The sequence below is a fragment of the Ostrinia nubilalis genome, chromosome 5, assembly GCF_963855985.1.
Source record: "Ostrinia nubilalis chromosome 5, ilOstNubi1.1, whole genome shotgun sequence".
In the NCBI taxonomy this organism is placed as follows: domain Eukaryota; kingdom Metazoa; phylum Arthropoda; class Insecta; order Lepidoptera; family Crambidae; genus Ostrinia; species Ostrinia nubilalis.
This window is the reverse complement of record NC_087092.1, coordinates 7,772,997-7,791,181: the sequence shown is the minus strand read 5'-3', so window position 1 is coordinate 7,791,181 and position 18,185 is coordinate 7,772,997. Positions and strand designations below refer to the sequence as shown.

Genomic DNA, 18,185 nt, shown 5'->3' with positions numbered 1-18,185 from the left:
TTACAGACATAGAAGTTAAGTTTACAATTATTGGACTCTGAAAAAACTAGAAATACTTAGGTTATCATTTAAAACCAGATGTAAAGTTTTGTGTGCACATTAAGAAGTAGAATATGTTATGGTTATCATTATTGTCTTAATTTTCTTATGAGCCATTAAATGTCTCACTTCCAAAAAATAACTGAAATAATTAAAAGGACCTAACCAGAAAATACGTATCTCAAAGGTTTGTAAACATCTGCTTAAAATCTTAACGACGCTTAGCAACTTGTTCTACGTTAGTAAAATGTAAAATCTGTAATATATTCAAAAAGCAATTTTCTCTAAACTCCTAAAGCCATTTGACCGCAGTAAGCCGCTTAGTTTTGCAAAGACATGTTCCAATTAAAATTTGCGCGTGGCTAAACTAGTGGCCTGCTTAACGCTGCCGCACACTGGAGTCATAAAGTAGCCGCCACTAACTTCTATAGACGTTTATGTCAAGCCACCATACCCGGCTACAACTAGCGAATTATTTTCTTCAGTAATTATTATCCTGAATCGGATACAGACACTTGAACATTATGCTTAATCTGCGCCTTATTAAATGCTAAAAATACAACTGATTGGCTACCTAGCATAGTCGTTCAGACACCGGTCGACAAGGCTCCTGTACCTAGGATTCGAATCCTTCAGCATTTAAACCTGGAGTAATGGATTACTTAGACTTAGAAATAGGTATAAAGTATATATTTCAATAAGTTTCTTCGTCAATTTGAGATTAGTAAATAATGCGTAAATGGAAAAACATACCTTTAACGGCTGCAAGTAGGTAGTGGTAGCCACAAGTCGCCTCTTCGTGGCCGCCACTGGTGTCCAAGTGTACGGCCCAGCTTACGGGCGTGACGGCTGTAAAAACAATGTACATGATAGCATTAGATCGGTCGTAACTCGTAAAGCTGGAGGACGGCGCAATAAATCCACTGATAGCGCTGCCCGTTAAGGGCCCTATGCTTATTCCATCAGATTTATATCTGAGATTAGCATCCTTGTAACTTAACACTTAAAATTTCCGCATTTTGTATTCCGAGCTCGTATCAACTTTTCGATTTTTCTGTCTCCTACCTACTTATACTTTATAAAGTCAAAAGAGGCATATAGAACCTAAGAACACGACAACTTTCAACAAGGACTTTCAGAATTTAAGCACCATCTACTTACCTACTTAACATTTGAAATGCAAATGCGAACATAGGCTCTTACTTTACTTATCCAAAAAGCACATGTGTACCTTTTTGTACTTAAGAAATATTTGGTTTCGTTAAAACAATGAATTTAATTAATGCAAAAACCAGGCCAGAGATAACAAACTGCGGAAAGGGACTCTAATAGATTTTCCCATAACGGACCATAAACACTGAAAGCGCTCAGTGTATCATTATAATGCCTGCCATTAATGGGAGTCGTTAAGTATTACGGTATAAAGCCTATTTTACCAGCCATTATCTGTTTAAGGTACCTAATTTTAAATGGTATTTTTATTTACAATCTCTTATCAACATGCTAACGACTTGCGCATAAAGAAAACGATATAATCTTTGCTTAGTGGGCCTCGATGGCGCTTATAATTATTTAAGCTTATTATGCTACTTAAAAATTTGTCACGTATTTTATTAGAGGTGATTGTCAGTATTGTCACATACTTATTTTATTGAAAACTAGCTACTGCCTTTACTTAGACGGGTACTATTCATTATATTATAAATAACGGATATCGTTTTGACTGAAATATAGGCTACTGAAAACCTATTGTTGGGGACGACTCGCCGAGAAGGAGGAAATCGGCGAAATAGTGGCGCGAACGAATGCGTACACCGTTGCGCGTAAACTGTAAATGTGTATGTTTTGTATGTTAATTATTGAATATTTAAGGTTTTAACATGTATTTGATGGTCTCTGTAATAATATTAAATAGCTTGATATATAATTTATGGAAATAATAACCGATTATGTAAGTTACGTAAGTAAAGATAGTAAATGATGAATAATTCTTTATAGAAGATGTAATTTATTAAGGACTAAGTTAAATTGTAATATATAAGGAAAGACGAAACCTATGTACTACTTTTTACATGAAAATAATAAAGAGGACACATATTAATTAAGGAAAACAGATAATTAAGAATAAGAAGATAGGGAATCGGTTAGGAGTGAGCGAGATAGGCATGTGAGCGCTCACGGACGCGTCTGTCTGAGAGGGAGGGTTTGAAAGAGAGATAGCCTACATTCGGGCATAGCGATTGGTGTAGATTATGGGCGATTGCCGCGACTAAACCCTCGCTCTCAGACAAGACATAAGAAGCCCAAAATGGTGAGTTCGTCAAGTCAGTTCGTTTAGTTCGCAGTTAGTCAGTTCGTCAGGTCAGTTCGTGAATCCAGTCAGTCCAGTGCAGAGAAATCGGAATAAGTGCGAGTCGAGCTAAGCTCCTCCTAAACGCGACGCGGTTGCCCTATTCGAACGGGCAAAGTGTAGTGTAGTTCTAGACTTAAGGACAGGACCTACATAGTGTTAAGTGAAGATTTGTGAATTTGTGAAGTGATTAAAGAAGCTATACAGTCCATTGCGTTTTTATTTATCAAGAACTATCGATGAACGGTTGGCGGTTCGAGCTCCGCCGATCAGACCCAGTGCACGCACCGACACACCAAGCGGCTACTTCAGATCCCAACAGTGGGCGGTCGTGCACAGTTTGGTCCTTCGAGCCGGATCTACGGAACCCCTGGATCTACGGCACCCTGGAATACGGAACCCTGGGGTAGGGAACCCCGGACTACGGAACCCCAGAATACGGAACCCCAGACTACGGAACCCCGGACTACGGAACCCCTGGTCTACGGAACCCCGGACTACGGAACCCCTGGTCTACGGAACCCCAACTAAGGAACCCGAGCTACGGAACCCGGACTTTGGAAACCGGAACGTAAGGAAGCGGGTCATAGTTGGAACCCTACGGACTACGAGCACTTAGAACCCGATCATCAACTGGAACTATGGTGGTTACCCGGAGCCAAGACGGCAGGGAACCCGCGGAGGAGCAGCCGAGAACGCGACAAGCCACGCTGAGGCGAACGTTCGCGGAGCCGCCGCAATCACCTTCGACTGGACCACTACGAGAAGAGGGTCAAGAAATGGAACCCCCGAGAGGAGAGGGGCAAGAAAGAGAACCCTCACGAACAGAGGTGCCAAGAACTGTGACCATACGTGCGCCATCAGTGAGGTCAACCTCAAGTGCGACCGCCAGAATAAGAGCAGCGGAGATCGCGGCAGCGGAACGGTTGGCTGCGATTAGAAAGAAGGAACTTGAACTCGAAGCGGACCTTATAAAGAAACGTTTGGCCGCCGAGATCGAAGACATTCAAGAAGAAGAGAGAGTTGCGAGCGAAACCGGCGACCACGCACACGAGCGGGTCGAAGGCTGGCTACGCGAGCAGCCGATTGCGACCGCGACAACAACGACGCGTGTTGAGGATACGGGTGCGCCACGGGGGGAGCCCCCCGATGAGGGGCGCTACTCAAGATCGCCGACGCGGACGCCTGCGCGGGAACGTCAAAGAAGCAGCGGGCGCGCTATCGAGCAACTAGCAGAAGCCATCAGAGATATGGCATATCGGCCGGGCAGACAGGAATTGCCAATATTCAGCGGAGCAGCAACGGAATGGCTTCCGTTTTGAGCGGCGATCCGTGATTCCGGGATTCTAACGAAGGGAACACCGGCCGACAATCTAGCAAAGCTGCGGTCAAGTTTAAGGGGAGAGGCCAGAGAGGTCGTCGCGGCTCTACTTTACACTGCAGCAGATCCAGTGTTGATAGTGAGAACGTTATACCAGTACTATGGAAGGCCAGAGCACATAATAGATCATGCGCTGGAAGAGATCAGACATCTGCCGAAACCAGGAGCCGCAGCAATGGATCTCAACAAGTTCGCTATCAAGCTCCAGAATATTGTGTCGATTATTCAGAATATCGATAACAGTGGATATTTGATGAATCCTATGTTGGCGAGGGATGTCATTGAGAAGCTCAATCCTCACACACGGACGAGGTGGTGTGACTTCGCAGCGGACAGGAAGCGGCCGGGGGAACCAGAAATCGTAGCACTGTCTCGCTTTCTAATGGAAGAGGCGGACAAAGCGATGATGTACTCCTATACGCCGATGGCCTCCGGTTCCGGAACGCAAGCCTCAACTTCGAAGCCGCCAGTGAAGAAAAGTGCGCGAATATATAACGCGAGTGAAACGACCGCACGCAATGACAATAATGGACAAGTTAGTGACAATAAAAGACAAATAAAGTGCGTGTGTTGTGGTGGAGATCACGTAGTGCCGGACTGTGATCGGTTCAAAGACAAAAGTGATTCGGATCGGTGGGAACTGATAAAGAAGTGCCGATTGTGTTTCCTGTGCCTAGTGTCCACTCATAGACGGCAAAACTGCAAAGCCCGTGCTTGTGATCGTTGTGCTAGACCTCATCACCACCTGCTGCACGCGGACCGGAGAACTACGCCTGTGCAGGAGACCGTCGTGACTGCGACCGCAACTACGGATCGGCAGGTACTTTTAAAGATGTGTCCGGTGACCCTGCGAGGCCCTCTAGGAGAGGTAAGGACCTACGCCCTTCTGGACGAAGGCGCTACGGTCTCACTGATAGACGCTGACCTAGCGAAGTCGCTAACCAAGGGCGGGACGCCGAGGCCCATAACCATCAAGGGGGTCAATGCGACAACGAAAGAGGAGGCCAGCCGCGAGGTACAGTTAAACATAAAGGGTCGGTTCGAGAATGAGGAGCACGAGCTGGTATTGAGGACGATAAAGAACTTCGAGCTGACACCTCAGACAGTACCAGGCCGTGTATTGAAGTAGCCGCACTTAAAAGACATTGAAGGTCTGACCTATGGAAAGGCGAAGCCACAGGTCCTAATAGGGGCCGATCATTGGGACTTGCTCGTGGCCACCGACGTGAGACGAGGAGCAAAGCACGAGCCAGCGGCAACTAGGACTCCGCTGGGATGGGCGGTCCATGGGATCCTGCCGTTCAGGATGATAAAGAAGAACGGTGGAACGGTGCTCCACATCGTGGACAACCTAGAGAAGATAGTGGCTTGGAATTTTGAAATGGAGGCGCTCGGTGTGGGTGTGAGGAAGGCCACCAAGCCCGCCGAGGAGAAGGCCGAATCAACGTTTAGAGAGACAGTGCGCAGAACGCCAGACGGGCGCATCGAGGTAGGGTTAACCTGGAAAGAAGGAAATGTTACCCTACCTCCAAGCTACAAGGAGGCGCTGAAGAGACTCGTGAACCTCGAACGGCGGATGGACCGGAATCCGACATTTAAATCAAGTTACGAGCTGCAAATAAGAAGATTAATAGAGAAAGGATATGTGGAACCCGTGACACGACTAGAAGAAGAAAAGAGGTGGTTCCTTCCGCATTTCGCGACGGCAAATTTGAACAAACCAGAGAAGATACGCCTGGTTTTTGACGCTGCAGCTCAAAGCGACGGACGGTGCCTGAACGATTATTTACTGGAGGGGCCTAACCGTCTTAAAGACTTACCCGGCATCTTGTACCGCTTCCGAGAGGAAGAAGTGGCAGTTTCCGCTGACATCGCAGAAATGTTCTTACAAGTGCAGGTTCGAAAGGAAGACCGGCCTGCGCTGACTTTCCTGTGGCGGGGGGAGGATCGAACGAACCCGCTACAGCGATATCAGTTCAAGAGGTTAATATTTGGCGCAAACTGCTCCCCCTTTTTAGCACACAGTGCGCGAGACTATAACGCCGAATCTTTTAGAAAGGAGCACCCCAGAGCATATCGGGCCATCACCCACTGTCACTACATGGATGACTATATAGATAGTTTTAAAACAGAAGAAGAGGCGAGTGAAGTTGCTGAAGAAGTCAACTCGGTAAACGAAAGAGCGGGTTTCAACCTCAGGTGTTGGAGCAGCAATGCCACAGGAGTGCTAAAAACATTGCCGGTCGAAGAGCTAGCTCGAGAAGAGGATGTCATCTTAACAAATAGACCAGAGGCCCCCGACAAAACACTGGGCATGATCTGGCACCCTGCTACAGACCAGATAGGGTTCAACACAAGGATGGCACGGGTGCCAGCCGAGATCAAGGACGGGATGAAGATACCAACCAAGCGACAAACACTAAGTCTGGTAATGTCTCTCTATGACCCACTGGGACTAATTAGTCCGCACATACTGACTGGAAGGATTATATTAAAAGATGTGTGGAAGTCAGAAATTGATTGGGACCAAGAACTGGATGCGCCTGAAGCCCAAGAAATAAAGATTTGGCTCGGCAGGCTCGACCAATTGGCGGAGATTAAAATCCAAAGGAAGTACGATAAATTGCGGGAAACGGAAGAGGGCGAACTACATATGTTTTGCGACGCGAGCGAGCAGGGTTATGCAGCAGTGGCATACGCGCGCTTCCCAAAGAAGAACGGAGGCGCCGGGGTGAGCCTGCTCGCCTCCAAGGCGAGAGTGTCGCCAAAGAAGACCCAGACTATCCCAAGGCTGGAGTTACAGGCAGCAGTGATCGCAACCAGACTCGCGGTCTCCCTGAAGCGAGAACATCGGTTGCGGTTCAGCCGGACCTTCTACTGGACCGACTCCAGCACTGTCCTGCATTGGATAAAGAATGGCGCCAAGCTCGAGCGACAGTACGTGCAAGTAAGGTTGGGAGAGATCCAAGAAGACTCCGAACCCCAAGAATGGCGCTGGGTCCCCACCGAAATGAATGTCGCCGACGAGGCGACTAGGAAGAAACTGGACGGGGAGGTCATAACGACGACTTGGCTCAGCGGTCCCGAGTTTCTGAAAGACCCGGAGGCCTCATGGCCTGAACTGGAGGAGCGAGCGGTGCACACGGCGCAAGAGGAGCCACATGACACCCTCATAGACATGAGCAGATTCTCCAGCTATGAGAAACTTGTGAGGACGTTGGCGTATGTATTGCTCTTCATCCAAAGAGTGAAGACGAAGAGCAAAAGAGAACTGGACGTGCAGCACCTGGAAGGCGCGGAGAAGATCCTAACCATCATGGCGCAACAGGAGAGTTTCCCCAAGGAAGTGAAAGAATTGAGGACTGGAAAGCCGATTCCAAAGGAAAGTCGACTATTCGCGTTGGACCCTGCGATGCACGAGGGCATCATCAGGATGAGGGGTCGCATACAAAGAGCAGCAGTCGACGAGGATGTGAAAAGGCCGATCATCCTAGACAGAAGGCATCAGCTGACGAAGTTGCTGGTGAAACATTACCACGAGCGGGCTCTCCATGCAAACAATGAGAGAGTCGTGAACGAGTTGCGGCAAAAGTACGCAATACTGGGGCTGAGAACGGCGGTTCGCTCAGCGGCACACTCGTGCCAGCTTTGTCGAATAAGGAAGGCGACACCGCAGCAGCCAATAACTGGAGACCTACCTGATTCCCGACTGAAAGACTTTCAGCGGGCCTTCACTCACTGTGGAGTGGACTACTTCGGCCCGATGCTGGTGAAGATCGGGCGCCGTCGAGAGAAGAGGTGGGGTGCACTCTTCACGTGCCTCACCACGCGAGCAGTGCACATTGAGTTGGTACCTTCCCTGAGCACCGACTCTGCAATCATGGCGTTGCGCCGGATGGCGGCGCGACGAGGATGGCCGGCAGTGATCTGGTCCGACAATGGGACCAACTTCAGGGGCGCGGACCAGGAACTGCGAGCAGCGTTCAAGGAGTGGCTGCCGGAGCTGAAGGATGCGGCTCTCACACAGAGGGTCCGATGGCAGTTCATCCCACCAGGCGCTCCGCACCAGGGCGGTGCGTGGGAGCGTCTGGTCAGGAGCATCAAGGTGGCATTGGCCGCCACGCTGCGCGAGCGGGTACCGAGCGAAGAGGTACTCGCCACATTGCTGAGTGAGGCTGAGCATTCAGTCAATTCTCGCCCACTCACCCACGTCTCGGTTGATCCGCGAGATCCCGAGGCCCTCACCCCTAACCACTTTCTGTTGGGGACATCATCGGGTCTACCCCTAACGGGCCCGACAAGCGCTGACGAGAAGAGGTTTTGGCGCGCGACGCAAGCGCTTGCCGACGCCTTCTGGAGGAGATGGTTGCACGAGTACCTCCCTACCCTGGTACCGCGCGGCCAATCGCAGAACCAGCAGCGACAACTAGCCCCTGGCGACCTTGTGGTCGTTGTGGACCACGCCCTACCCCGAAACACGTGGCCGCGAGGCGTCGTGGAGCGAGTTTGGCCGGGGCCTGACGGAGCAGTACGAGTGGCGGAGATCCGGACCAAGGGCGGCGTCTTCCGACGCCCCGTGACTCGGCTCGCCGTGCTGAGGATGGAGTAGGCGGCGCCGGGAGCTTCGCCGGGGGGAGAACTGTTGGGGACGACTCGCCGAGAAGGAGGAAATCGGCGAAATAGTGGCGCGAACGAATGCGTACACCGTTGCGCGTAAACTGTAAATGTGTATGTTTTGTATGTTAATTATTGAATATTTAAGGTTTTAACATGTATTTGATGGTCTCTGTAATAATATTAAATAGCTTGATATATAATTTATGGAAATAATAACCGTTTATGTAAGTTACGTAAGTAAAGATAGTAAATGATGAATAATTCTTTATAGAAGATGTAATTTATTAAGGACTAAGTTAAATTGTAATATATAAGGAAAGACGAAACCTATGTACTACTTTTTACATGAAAATAATAAAGAGGACACATATTAATTAAGGAAAACAGATAATTAAGAATAAGAAGATAGGGAATCGGTTAGGAGTGAGCGAGATAGGCATGTGAGCGCTCACGGACGCGTCTGTCTGAGAGGGAGGGTTTGAAAGAGAGATAGCCTACATTCGGGCATAGCGATTGGTGTAGATTATGGGCGATTGCCGCGACTAAACCCTCGCTCTCAGACAAGACATAAGAAGCGCGCCTCGAGCCCAAAATGGTGAGTTCGTCAAGTCAGTTCGTTTAGTTCGCAGTTAGTCAGTTCGTCAGGTCAGTTCGTGAATCCAGTCAGTCCAGTGCAGAGAAATCGGAATAAGTGCGAGTCGAGCTAAGCTCCTCCTAAACGCGACGCGGTTGCCCTATTCGAACGGGCAAAGTGTAGTGTAGTTCTAGACTTAAGGACAGGACCTACATAGTGTTAAGTGAAGATTTGTGAATTTGTGAAGTGATTAAAGAAGCTATACAGTCCATTGCGTTTTTATTTATCAAGAACTATCGATGAACGGTTGGCGGTTCGAGCTCCGCCGATCAGACCCAGTGCACGCACCGACACACCAAGCGGCTACTTCAGATCCCAACAGTGGGCGGTCGTGCACACCTATTTTGTATTGAACTACTGGAAGTGCCGACCAACATTTTGCATAAAGCAAGTAAAAGTTCATTTGCTTGGTTTGGGGAGTCCAGTTCAGTTAAATGAATGAATGCATGCATGAATTTGTGTTTGTCCAAATCTAGTACTTAGGTATTAGTAATACCGTATTACGTTAGTATTAAGAAAAATCTATCATTTTTCTTAAGATAAATTGATAAATTAGTTAGTGTTTTTTTTTCGGTTACACGCATCTATTCTACGCATTGATTTTTGTTTTCGTCGTCATGCTGTAATTTTCAAGAGATGCTAATAAAACTGTTAATACGGAAATCATGACCCCTTGTCTGGACCACCTACTTGTGCACGTGGAAGCAAATCCACGGATTAGAGCGAGTAAACGAGCCCGATAGGTTTTTGAAGTATAATGAAAGTTAAACACTCAATATGGTCGAGTAAAATTAGATCCGCTGGGACCGAGACACAAGTTTTAACGAATTCTCCTTGTTTATTGTTTGGATAGCACTGGAAACAATAAAGTACCTACTCTCAAACTCTCACCCAAAGTAAGTAATAAAACTAAAGAAAGACTATAAACATGTAAGTATTGCGAGGAAAAAGTGTTTGTAAAAACAAAGCTTGTGTGGCAAAAAGTTAGCATTAGCTTGTCACGGCGTAAGCGCGCCGCCATGTAGGTACCTACGTGACTTTTTTACACGATTCGATCTCATCCCATGATGAACTGTCACAGCTGTGAACTGTCAAATTGGCATATTTTCTTTGTTACACTTTTTAGGTAAACTTGATAAAATGTCAGTTTTTGCTTTAAACTTAATAACAAGCTTTTAATTATTGCAGTGCACGTTGGAGTTTTTAATGGAGATGTGTATGTTTGTACAAACTACATTCATTCTTTGAATTATAAAACATTTTTTCAGACGCGTATGTTCCCAGGCAGTCGAGGACGTTTCAGAGTGCATTTCAAAACCCATCTGTTTCTGCGTTACCTACATTTTCCCTAACACATCAAGAGCCTCTGGAAAAATCTCGATGTTTTTAAAATACATACTTTGTTTTACTTTTATATTGCAAAAGTTACTAATAGCTGTTTTCAACTTTAGTAACCAAACACTGAAAACGAGAAACACATTAAGCAAATAACGTTTTGGAGACACTTTTAGATTAATATTTTCCAATTTTCGTCTCTACTCTAACGTAAAAACCTCTCTAATAACCTCCACAATGGCACGTCTAACAACTTTAAACTTAATTAACGTTCCTACATCATCCAGACTGATTTAGACTGACGTACTGAATAAAGGCCCAGCCTAAACGGACAACATTTTATGTAAATTTACGCAAAGCATGGCATCTGCAATTCGGTTACATCGTTACTTAGGCAAGAGCCGCAAAATAAGCGAGCCTGTGCTTATCCGATTGGCCAAACGAGGTTATGAAGGTATAGCCGCATAATAATAGAAGCCTCACGTCTTGCTAGTACCTCAAACGGAGTTGTTAGGAGATCCTTTAATCTAAATTGAATAATAGATAATATTACCAATGTATATCGCACGAATTACTTGCTATCTAATTAATAACAGACGGGCGTCCCTCGAGTGCCTATGCTAATTGAGTTTTAGGTTTATTTGAATTGAATTTACATTTCGGTTGACTAAATAAAACTATATGTTTCCAACATTTACTACTTCAGTTTCACACATTTTATGGGTAAATACTTTAAAGGATACGTCTAGAACAAAAAGGTTGAGCGAAATTAATTTAAAGTCGACACGTGATCAATCATGATGGATACGACATGAACAATAAACTCAATTAAAATTAACAATCGATTATCTATTAGTAAATTGCTCTCTTGCTGTGTCAGAACATTGTGTAAGTAAATAACTGAGTAAATAGGTCGTACGACACATTATTGCCATAAAGTAATAACAATAATAAATGTAAGCTTAGTTGGCGTACGAACTGGAACAAACAGAGTTTTGAGTGTTATTCATTTAAAGGGGTCGTTATTAGTGGGAGTCCTTCCAAAGTTCGATGAAAACACGCTGGCATTTGCAGACAGTGCAGTAATATGAATTGTTTCGAAGACAACCAGAAAAGTGCCATAGAAGTTCAGCCTAGCGTTATTGGGCATGGCGTTATACGGTCGGTAAAAATGAATTGCATAATTATGGATGTTGAATATAATATTAAAGAAAAAATGCAAGCTAAAAATGTATCTAGGGAACAATAAACCACCTACTTAGGTTTCTGTAGGTAACGAGCAAAAAGCTTTTCACCGTAATGCTATGAAACAAAAACGTAAGGCCTCGTGGGAACACTTTTAACATTAAACGGTCGATTCATGAGATTTTCGTAGAAATAGGTAACATTATCAAGATTTTTCACTTAAAATAATCGAGTGCGTCTTGTTGCTCGAAAAAACCAGACCCTTCTTGCTTGTTTAGGGTAGGCTACCTTACACTTAAGGAGCGACGCGACGTTGTGGCTCAAAATAACTGTAGCCTAAAATAACTCAATGTTTCGACACGATAGCACTATTTAAGTTTCTATAACCAGTGTTATATTAGTCCAGTAGCCTGAGAAGTTACCAAAATATTGTTTCTGTTTAGCCCGAAGGCTACTGGCTTTATAGCTTTAAGTTCTCCCTATGTTCCAACGAAATTGAACTATGGCATTAAAAACTAAATAGTAAGTTGTCTAAGCAAAGGTTGTGGGTTCAAGTAGGTATCTGTCTGTTATCTTATCATGCTTAAATCACTGAACTGATTAAGATGAATTTGGTGTAGGGATAGTTTGACATCTAAGGACAAAAATAGGAAGATTTATCTAGGTTTTTGATGGGAGAGACGTGCGCGATAATGTCAAACTGTGACAAATCAAAATTCAGAGAGTGATATTTGTGATAGAAATCATCGGGCCTAGTCAATCAACGAATACAGAATCAGCAGCAAATATGAGCGGCAAATACCAAGTACATTGTACTTATGTATTTACGCGAGGTAAACTCAAACAAAAATATCAATGTTCGAACCTGCATCCAGATGTATGTACTATCGGCAACAGTGTTAACTGCCCATTGCCAGACATGACATCTCGTTCTATCGCAAAGAATCACCATTTGATTAGAGCAAGAGCAAAAACGGAAATGGATAGTTAACAGTGTGGCCGTGTGTACATACAAAACAAACATTTGCGGTAAAAATGTAGGTACTACTGGGTACTTTGCCCAACCAAAATAAATGTAAACATAGCTGTACACCTACCTATACATAAGTTATTGCTACATTATTTGACAACATTATTATGGTTACGTTATTGTTTTGGATTACCTCTAGGTACGAGTATACCTATCACCTACCGTGAAAGAAAGAAAACACATTTTCAGGTAACGTAATCTCACACTTTTTAGTGAATATTCAAGTATAGCAGCTAGCTTACAACGAGCTTAGCTACGTTCAAAACAATGTCAAAAAGTTAATTGAATGAAAATGAAATGTAGTGCGGGTTAGAAAAAATAATTTCACTTGCAATACAATTTTCAAACTCTGAATTCAGCATAAAACTGCGGGTACTTTTTAATTGAAAAGCTTTTAAATTTCCACTACTTAAGTATCCAGGGTCTACTCAAGGGGATAAATAAAAGTCAAGATCTTTCAGATGTCAGATGCACGCATTTAACGGAACGTTCAAGCGTTACTTATCGATCAGGGTAAGGTCGCTCGCACCGTAAACTTAGTGTGATTCACTCGAGATTTCTTCATGGACGTAGACGAACGACTCTATAAAGAATTAAACTCGCACGCGAGTTGAAAATCGCTTAGCTTCAGTGAATAAAACCCCTGCTCGAAGAAAAATAGATAACATAGAGTGGGAACTGGCCATACGAATTGTACAGTCAGCGTCAAAGAGTTCGTGACACCCAATGCAAATGTAGCCAAAAAATTCACAACACGACTTGACGAAAATTGGAATAAGGCTGTGTTGTCAACATTTTGGCCACTTTTGGTGCCACGACCTATTTGACGCTGCTGTACTCGCAAATGAGGTTTGGAATAGGCCGATAAGATCTAAGGCACACCAGCCAACTGGTCAATTAGTTTTATTAATAGACAAACTTGTTTGCTAACTTATAATCCAGATTACAATTCAAAAACGTTTAAATTCGTCAAAAAGGAGCCACCGAATTTAGGATAGGTAAATTTACCTAGTTTTGGTCTTTTGGCTGGTGCAGCCGATTAGATAGTATTTATTTATTGCAAATAAAAGGAGTTCAGAAATAATATTACGAGTAAAACGACAAAGGTGTAAGTAAATATTAACAAGAAATTACCAAATCGATCATATTTCATATTGAAAATTTAAATGACATAAAAATCATCAATATTCCTTATTTACATAAAAAAAAAACTAACCTGGGTTTGCTCGAGCAGCGTTTCCACCACTAAACACTTTTAAAACCCTTCACAAACTTTCCTCTAGACGTCTGTTCACAGCGGAGGTTGGATAGCGACTGACTGTCCGGTGCTCGAATTGAGTGTTAGAACTTGTATGAGTTACCGGATCTGACGTCAGTTGATATCCAATACTATTAATAATTATCATTTTTATTGACATTATTTATTATTAATTATTATTATTAAATAAGAGATATCATTTTTACTATTTTTTCTGTGAATTATTTTATTCAAACGTGTTTATAATCCGGGCCTTTTCAAGGCGAGAGTGAATAGGCACTTACAGGGCAGATATGTAGGTACACCATCCTAGACTGCATCTCACTTAAACACGAGGTGCCATTGCGGTCAAATACCTGCCTTATTTTGCATAAAAAATACTCACTTGGCACCGTTTGGGAATTTTTATTTAAGCTTAACATCGGAGACTCAAACTTTTATAATTATTATCAAAAATATTTTAATAACATAAAATAAATAAACAAATACCTACTATATGACAAAAACGAAGCCTCTGAATTAGCAATACCTCGACGTTAGCTAGTTTAAGAGGCTCAACGAACCTGAATGACAGCAGGCGACCGTAGCTCCAGAACACTGCCAAAGTGTCACCCGGAGCGCCGTAATTACAGAGGGCTTCCCTCCGAAGCTTCTTGCCCTCGTTGGAATTACAAATCTGCTAATTAAGCCCTGCCTTGTCGGGCCACGCGTCGTTGGCTCTCCCTCATGGATAATACCAGCACACATACCTTTGATCTGAGCTTTATATAGACGATCATTAGCTCTACGAATGCCACTCGGATCTTTAAGAACAGATAAAGCTGGTTTGGTTATCCACTGGGCAAAAATCGACGCACAACACTTGACTTCGCTTAATACGTTCCGCTAAATTGCACAACGCAGTGTGATAAACAAATACCTAGCTAAAATGTTGCGACTCAATTGTTTAAGTTATCAATCTTGTCACATAAAACAAAGCTAAAGAGTTAGAAATCAAAACATAAGCAACACAAAATATGTTTGTTAACATAGCTCTTTGTCAATAAATAAAATATCCAATACGAACATCAAATGCTCGGCAAAAGAAAGTTATCAACTCCACTCGGAGGATATGCAGTCAAAATTGCGATCGCTGTTCCTACATTCATAATATTGCGTAAGTTCTTTTTATGCCGGAACATCTTCGGGATCAGGGAAACTTGTTACTTAAGGCCCCATCCAAACAAATTGATTTTGATGCTTTACCAGTACCTATTAAAGTTCATCTCAATAATATCTTAATACCCAACACAATATTTTTCTATTGTAAAATATGTTTAGCTATTTCGCTAAAATTTCACGCCACAAGTTAACCAAGTAATATGATTTAGCGTCCTAAATATTTCATCAAAATAATTTGATTATGCAGATGTTCCCTAAAGCGAATTAGGGTAAGATTACCCAAGAAAGTGGAATACATTTCCTAAAATTTTAACAAATTCTCATAACATTTTATATACTTACCTATACCAAAACCCGTATTTTATATGCACACCTCTAAATCTCCGTTAAGACGTCGAAATGTTTATAGGAATAGACTAGGTAGGTACGTGCTTTTGAATATTTTAATAATGAAATATGAGTATACGCGTTCTTTTATGTAGAAAAAGAATCTTATTATTTTTCTCAAAATACATTTGCTAACCTAACAAGAATCCTTTTGAATAGAGAAATAAAAGGAGGTAAACATTGGCTAACTGCAAATCAAAGGCGGATAATTGAAACATCAATTTTAGTTTACTTATTTCCACGTCAAGAACTCCACCAATTGAAATATGTTTCATGTGCTATTTACCTGTCTCTGAAACAGCCTGGTTCGATTCCCATTAGTGAGCACAAAATTTCTGCTTCATTTGGTTTGGTTTGGGGTTGCTCCTCTACCTATCTCATTTTACCCAAGTCTAGTCTACATAAACGTTATGAACAGCATTTTACCACTTCCACCTTCAGTCTGATCATCAGTCCTTATTTAATGCTTAATCTAACATCATAATAATTGGTATCATACTAAACCCACACATTAACATTCCACCCGTTCATCTAAATAGCATTTCAAAGAAAACCGGAAAGAGTTTACGAGGGTCGAAGATAGAAAACTTTCAATTTGTGTAAACGTTTTATTGGAAAACGTCGCGGGCGGCACGCATTCGCATTATGACTGTAGATTTGTGATTGTGCCCGCGGGCGATATTCAATCCACGTCGCCAATCTCTTTTACGACGGAGCGCACCGCGGCGGAATGTTAATAGCGGATCGAACATACAAATATACGACGCAAGGATCAAGCACATGCGAGGGCAAGTCGATCGGAGTCAGATGAGCTCCTGAATCTGACTGTGCGCTGTTTCTGCAACCATTATCAATCCATTATATCGTTCTTCATTTGAGAAGGAATTAATTCTAAATGATACGAAAGTGTGTTTGGAAATAATAAGTAAAATTGGGATATTATGTTCATAGAAGTAAAATGATGCTGAAATAAAAAGAGGAATGATACTTCATTCAAGTAATGGGACCACTCTTAAGTACGTAGAGTCATACTGAACTTTGCTATACTTGTACTTAGAAATATTTTTTGTTAGATGTTTTTATTTCAAGCAAATCTCATCCTCAAAATTCTATTAAGCGATGCCTCTAATACAGCTAGGTAGGTAGGTACATTACATATTTTATAAGCACTCCGTCATACTGTGGCACACAATAACCAAAATATGTTTATGCCAGCCCCGTAGAATATTGACTTACCATTCCCCTCTTGCAAACATCGACTCTAACAATAATAAGAAATGGGATGGTTATTAAGCCTATTTGTGTACCCAATAAAAGCAGACAAAGTACACCTCCATATTGTGTTCTCCGCAATAAAAATACAAGATTTACTTTTTGAAATGTTTTTGCGCATAATGTAATACTGTACATTTCATTTAGGAAGAGTCTTGGTAAGTGGCTTATCTAGAGGTACTGCAAAAATACTGCGATTTATCAAATAAGAATAGGAATAAGTATTTAAAAAACTATTAAAAGATTTTTGCTAGACCTTGGTATTGGATTGGCTTCCTAAAAACGGAAAATCGTGTCATGCGCCAATTCTGTAGAAGACGTCAAGTGTACAGTCAACAGCACATCAACCTGAACACTGGCACCTTATGGTATTCGTAATAGGTGCTATTTTGCAACAAAAATGTAGTGTAAGTCTGTACATTAGTACCAGAACCAGATACTGGAAAGATTTGGTAACGTATGTCGGGTGTCGAGTAACCGCGCTCGTTAGCTGCTGATGGATGGCCTGCGTAGACCGCGCACGCGTCATCCTCCCAGCCTAATTCCCACCTAACCTATTCTGAAACTTAACTTATTGCATTAAGAAACATAATTGAACAACGCCATCCCAAAACCAAGTATACAAACTGTCACCGTTCTAAATTAGCCAATCACTCAACAGTTATGTTCTGTAATTCCTGACTACTGCCTTGTCATTACAGGACACGATTTGAAAATGGTTTTTGAGATTTGTTCTCAAGATAAACATAGTTTTTACTGTAATACGTAGCGATATCGATAGTCAATTGTTTGGCCGAAAGAAAAATAGAAAGTTCTCCATAATTCGTTCCTAGCACTGGGTTTTCAATTTCAAAACAGGTAAGTTAAAAATAATATTTACTTTTAACGACCAATTTGTGCTCTTCCCAAATATTTATCCAAACGAAATGAGGCCAAAATGCTGTAAAAATAACGATTTATGGGCAAACTTTTTACTAATTTCCTACAGTCTATCTATATCATTTACATTTTATTATTTTTGGGGAGTGAATATTATGGCATGCCATAATCGGCAAGATAAGCGTGATAAATAATGCTGTACTAAGTAGGCACTCATTTATTACACGTAGATAAAGTGACATATTTTTTGCCCCACTCATGGAACCCACTCCACAGCCGACTTTATCGCGGTTACTAATTGCATGCTTTACTTATCGCCCGAGTACATCATAAAGAATATTTTGCACGATATCCTGAAATATATTGCACAGTAGGTTAGTTATGAAGCTTGAAGCCTATTAAGAAAATATTAGTAGTTTTAATTAATCGTTCGTTCGTTTCAGCCGAATGACGTCCACTGCTGGACAAAAGCTTCCCCCAAGGATTTTTTTTAATCCACAACGAGGAAGCTCTTGGCCTGTATCTCATCTGATGGTAAGTGACGATCAGGCCGAAGGTGGAAGCGAGCTTCACCCGGAATCCTCAACCACGGAGGAACTGGCTATCTTACCTCTAACTGCCGGAACACAATAATGCTGTTAACATTGTTGGTATTGC

At 42.7% G+C, this 18,185-nt stretch overlaps 1 long non-coding RNA gene across 1 annotated transcript in view; it reads right to left on the bottom strand.

Moving 5' to 3' along the window:
• The window catches only part of LOC135071794 (uncharacterized), a 110,434-nt gene extending 96,556 nt beyond the window's left edge, over nucleotides 1-13,878 (bottom strand). The window contains exons 1-2 of the long non-coding RNA XR_010257324.1: nucleotides 13,788-13,878; nucleotides 793-888 (exon numbers count right to left, since the gene is read on the bottom strand). This is a non-coding gene — a long non-coding RNA (uncharacterized LOC135071794). The remainder of the gene's footprint in view (nucleotides 1-792; nucleotides 889-13,787) is intronic.
• Between the last annotated feature and the right edge of the window lie 4,307 nt (nucleotides 13,879-18,185).